At 41.7% G+C, this 5565-nt stretch overlaps 1 pseudogene; it reads right to left on the reverse strand.

The window, feature by feature from the left end:
* Nucleotides 1-262: 262 nt before the first annotated feature.
* On the reverse strand, nt 263-676 carry LOC132002903 (protein BEX1-like; annotated as a pseudogene).
* Between the last annotated feature and the right edge of the window lie 4889 nt (nt 677-5565).

Consider the following 5565-nt stretch of genomic DNA (forward strand, 5'->3'; position numbering starts at 1 on the left):
TCTTTCTTTCTTTACTTTTAAACTGCTTTATTATCTTCATAACATATAATGAACACCTTGCCATGCAATAGGGTAAAACTCTCCACCTGACAGACTCTTATAGATTGGGTCAAATGCAACATTCAGTTAGCAGCTGGTCATAGGAGACGCACAGGAGACATGTGACACCAAAAGGTTTACAACAAAGGTACTTCAAGCACATGTAAGTATAGGAAGCATGGGTGTCTTCCAATTAACTTCAGGGGGAAAAAAAAATCAGGATTCAAGGCACAAGGCAAAACTCCTGATGGTCATGATGAGGAGGGTCAGAGCTAACTGCCCGCAGACTGTGACTGATTTGCTTTTCCCTCAACTGTTCCATCTGCTGTCTCACCGCCTCCCCAATCCTTTCCACATTCCCTTCTCTCATCCTGGCCTGTGGATCCAAGCCTGGGAATCACGTCCCACCCACACTGCAGGATGGGTTGCCTAACATCGAACTGCCTAGGATTTACTCTAGGCACACAGTAGTCACCAGCTTCCAGAGGAAGGGCCAAGGGCTCTCCTCTATTAGCAACTCGCTCCATTCTGTCCTTTTCTTTTTTCATTTTCCTGGTTGGTCTTGTCCATGTTGGGATTTTTTACTGCTTGTTCCTCCTGGGCCTCTCCTTGCGGTCTCGTCCTCCCCATTCTCCATTCTCTGACACCCGTGTGAGTACGCCACTGTGACACTTCGACCCTGCTCCAACTCTGCCTACTACTCTTTGGGGACCCCGGGAGCAGGTACTGAGAGGAAGGGAGCGAGCGACAGCCAGTGACAAGTACCCAGGAGTCTTCATACAGTTCTGCCCTGGTATTGCGCCTGCATAGACCGGACCGAGTCCTCACACCTCCTCTATTACTACCTTGACACAACAGGTGACGTAGAAATCTGCAACAAGGATAGCAAGGGAAGCACTTCACTAATAATGTAGATCATCTTTTTCTCATCGGTCACTGGATACACATCGAGACAAATTTGTGTGCAGAAGGATTTTTTGTTTTGTTTTGATTTTTAAAAACCCCTTATGTGAGACTCATCAGAAGTCACGAAAGAGTTCCTGTGTATCTCCTACCCAGCTTTCACCAATAACCGCCTCTTAAATAACTATAATATGTTCTGAAAATCATGAAATCAACACAGATCTACTGCTATGAACAGACGGAAGGATGTTATTTTATAATGACAAAGGAAGAGTTTCTTAGATTACATTTGTTTTCAGCTAGGATGAAACAAAGTGACTCACAGCAGCCTCTTTAATGCATTTTCCTCTCTGTTGAAGAACTACAATTATTAATAGTCGGATGGTTGGAAGGTGAGTTAGTAAATGTGCTTAAATCCGATCATGCCATCCCATTTTGTCTGTCCTCAGGTATTCAGGTTTGATTGGTTCCTGGGTCTCTGCTGATGTCTGAGACGCATAATTTTCAACTCAATGCTCGCTATCAAACCACCGATTCTCAGAGCTCCGACACATGTAGGAGGAGCCCCAACGACAGCCTTTCATGGGCTGATTGTTAGTGAGAAGACAGGCTGTGTCCTGGGTAACAGAGCCTCTATCTCTTTGAAGCAGACCCGGCTATTTCCAAGACATTGTACAGCTTCATCATTTTCTTTCTCCTGGCCATACATCTGGGGCTTTGCTATTGTGCGGTAGACAACCCACAAATATGATTTTCCATGTGGATTCGCTATGGATAAGAGCTGGTGACGAAACTGTGCCTTCAGAATGGGTTAGCGGACATATATGCTCCTGTCTTCTCTATGCGTGTATGCTACTAAAACATTTAATAGTTTCATATACATTCCAGCCCCAGAAGCCCCAAATCCTTCCTGACCGGCTGTTTTGAACAACTCTTACAGGACTTGATAAAGGTTAACCAAAGATTCAAGGAGCCCCTCTAATAGAATTGGCAGCAGACTTCCCTCCTGGAGGTTTCATCAACATCTTTGCCTTCAGTGTAGCCAGAAACCAGTGCAACAATTTTTGATCCGCTTAGGGAACTTTCTCAAAAATAAGACAATTATTTCACCAGATGCTGTGATATCATGGGTCCCACTTCATTGTGGTTTGGCAGATTTATGTTATGTGGACTGACGTTTTGGTCATCTTTCTAAATCTGCATCTAAATGTTGATGCTGTTAAAGAAAAGAAATCATGACACTTAGAGAATAGTGAGGCAGACTTTATTCACCATAGGTGTGGGGACCCTGCAGTGGGGTCTCGCAGTGTAAGAGAGGGATAAGCTCAACTCTGACTGCAACCTGAAGAAGTGAGAATTTAGAGTCAAGGAGCAGGGTGGGAGTCAGTGGATGGAAAATTACCAAGAGGAAACATCAGAGGTAAGAGGATTCTGGCAAAACTGACCTACCAGCATCCTTGCTGAAGGCAGGCCAGGGCAATTGGACATCACCTGGGAGATGATAGAAAATGCAATTGGCTATCAGAAGTGACAATCTGTAGAGGATGAGGGATAAACTAACTTAACAGGATTCTTGCTGAAATTGAACAATGCAGAGATGAACCAGTAATTCAAAAGTTGAGTCCTAGTTGAAAATTCAGGGGAGGAGCCTGATTAGAGTTTGGGGCAAGGGGAGAATCTTTGCAAATGTTTGAGGTGTCAAAAGATACTTATTTTTAGTAAACAGACAGGTGGGCTTCATTGGTAAGATACTCTCAGACTTTTCTTTATCTTCTACTTCTTTTGGTAAAAATGGAAGGGACAAGATCCTGAAGTTGTTTCTTGGCAAATGTAAGGAGGAGAGCAAACTGACTTTACCCTCAGACCGCTTCCTGTGAAACCCTGTAGTAATTAGAGATTGCAGGCATTTCCCCCAGGATATTATCTTCAGAGATGAAGATGTTTATTGGGAACTAAGGATTCATAATGATGTTATTGCAAAGAGACAGCCTTATGCCTTGGGTCTTAGAAGTCACTTCTCTTATCAATCAATCGTAGGAGAACCAGTTTTTGCAAGCATAGGTAACCTGGGGGAATTGGAGATTATTGCCTCAGTTATTTCAATCAGAGCAAAACACAAACTATGTGTGTGTACCTCTCTCTCTCTCTCTTTTTTAAAGAATAATTTATTTATTTGAGAGAGCATGCAGGTACTTGGGGCAGAGGGAGAGAGTGAGAGAGAGAGAGAGAGAGTCCCAAGCAGACTCAGCACAGAACCTGACACAGAGCTCCATCCCACAACCCTGAGATCACGACCTGAGCCAAAACCAACAGCTGGACGCTTAACTGACTGTGCCACCCAGGTGCCCCACTATGTGTGTCTTTAGCTGCTTCCTGAAGAATATGTATGAGAAAGAATATGGAAGTGGCATAGACGATTGAAGGATAATCTGACAGTCATGTCAGAGGATTGAGGATTCTGGATTGCAATCTTTTACAACTATTGGGAAAAGATGTAAAAAAGGAAAACAAAAAAGTTTCACTTTTCTTAGGGTTAATCCCAGTCCTGGATCCTTGACAATGACTAATGCTTCATTTGGTTTTGCTTTTAATTTTAGCTCCCCCCACCTGCCCCTGCCTGCCCTACTCTCAGAAGATAATCTTGTCTCCCAATTAATCAAGAAAATTGAGGCCATTTAGTATGATCTTTCTTAAATCCTGACCCCTTATTTATAAACTCTTTGCACTCACCCCTGCACTTCCTCCTCCCCCTTTGTCTCAGAGGCTCAGGTATTCCTTTCTTTTCAAGGCCAAACCCACCACCTATCTCTCGAGCCTGCTACCCTCTGCCTCTTTCAGGACCTTGTTTCATCTTTCCACGCCCTTCCCAGGGTTTACAATTTATGCAGAAATTTCTATGCTAAACTCAAGATTTTGGAAGAAATGTTTTCCCCTTCCGTGTTGGTTAGCATCTTCCCTTCTATTATTCTATACTAGATTGATATTTAAATTCTCTTTCTTAGTCAGGGCCAAAGATACATTGAGGGTGGCTGAAATGCATGCAAATGTTCACATCACATGGATAACTTCTTTTTGAAACATTTTTATAATGCGTACAAATTTGGTACCTATGGAAAAAGCAATTAGAAACAATCTTTTCTATATTTGAAAAGCATAACTCAGCTCAAATCCCCTATTGATTCAGGAGGCAGTTTTATCTTGTTTATTTTTTTTTTTTTTTTTTTTTTTTTTTTTTTAAAGATTTTATTTATTTATTTATTTGACAGAGAGAGAGAGATCACAAGTAGGCGGAGAGTCAGGCAGAGAGAGAGAGAGAGAAGCAGGCTCCCGCTGAGCAAAGAGCCCGATGCGGGGCTCGATCCCAGGACCCTGAGATCATGACCTGAGCCGAAGGCAGCGGCTTAATCCACTGAGCCACCCAGGCGCCCCAGTTTTATCTTGTTTAAACACCTGGTTTTTATAATAGGGCACTTGTGCCCTTATATGCTGGTATTTTGATAATTCACACTAATTACACTGGACTAATTTCTGTTTGAAGCATTTTTTAACGTGTGTCTTCCCTCTTTTATGACAAAACTATGGTTGTTAATAAAATATAGCATTTAATTAAAACAATTCTGGAGGAAAAACGTGAGCTTGTTATTTTCTTTAGCATCATGTTACATCTAGACCCCAATAAGCTTTATATTGTTTTTGACCATAACCTTGTTTCCCCTTTCCATGTTGACTAAGACATACTGGCAATATGACCATTTATGATAACAACTAATAATAGTGACAACCAAATTAATAGAGTGCCTCATCAACAGCAGAGCACATCACAACATTATCTCATACTGTCCTTTCAATGCCAAGTGGCACATCCGGGAGGTTCCTTAGCTCCTCCCCCGATCAGAAAACTGACACTTAGAAGTATTTAAGTGGCAGAGCTGGAAGAGACAAAATTGGATGCAAAAACCATATCATTTGACCTTCGAAATTATAATTAACAGTCATTAAGACAGCACACTTGGCTCGATACCGATATGTATACATAAATATAAATATTTTAGATATGTTTTGGGTATAATTCCAATAGATAGTTAAATATGTTCCTTGATTTTCACATTTGTTTCTAAACGTGATGAAGGATAAATGACTTCTTTCATCATTTTCCTTAGTGATTTGCCTCCCCTATGGTTATTTACGTGGTGCCATTTGTTTGGTTTCTCCCCAGGGACATGGTCAGTGTCTGGGAGAGTTTCTGTTTTAGTTTCTGTTAACGGCATCTCCTTGAAACTCCTAGAAGAGAAACTCTGGCCCCTGTGTATATCTCTGATTGCCAGTGACTAATTACCCACTTTGCAGTCAAGATGAGACTGTGCTTTTCCAAACTTGTTTCTTTGGAAAATTATGTTCTGAACCGCAGCACCTAGTCACCTTTCCTATCTACACATTTGAACGTGAAGGCTAAAAACTCATTTATGCTTTTGATAATGTTACTGCTTTCTGCACCTCATCTCTGGGCTTTCTGTCACATGCCCTCACGGCCTTCTTCGGCAAGCTTGTATTCCATCATCTTACATTTTCATAATATTTGTGAGCAGACCCTTTATTCTGTTCTCAGCTTTAGCTTTCTTCCTC

The sequence above is a fragment of the Mustela nigripes genome, chromosome 15 (assembly GCF_022355385.1).
Source record: "Mustela nigripes isolate SB6536 chromosome 15, MUSNIG.SB6536, whole genome shotgun sequence".
NCBI lineage: Eukaryota > Metazoa > Chordata > Mammalia > Carnivora > Mustelidae > Mustela > Mustela nigripes.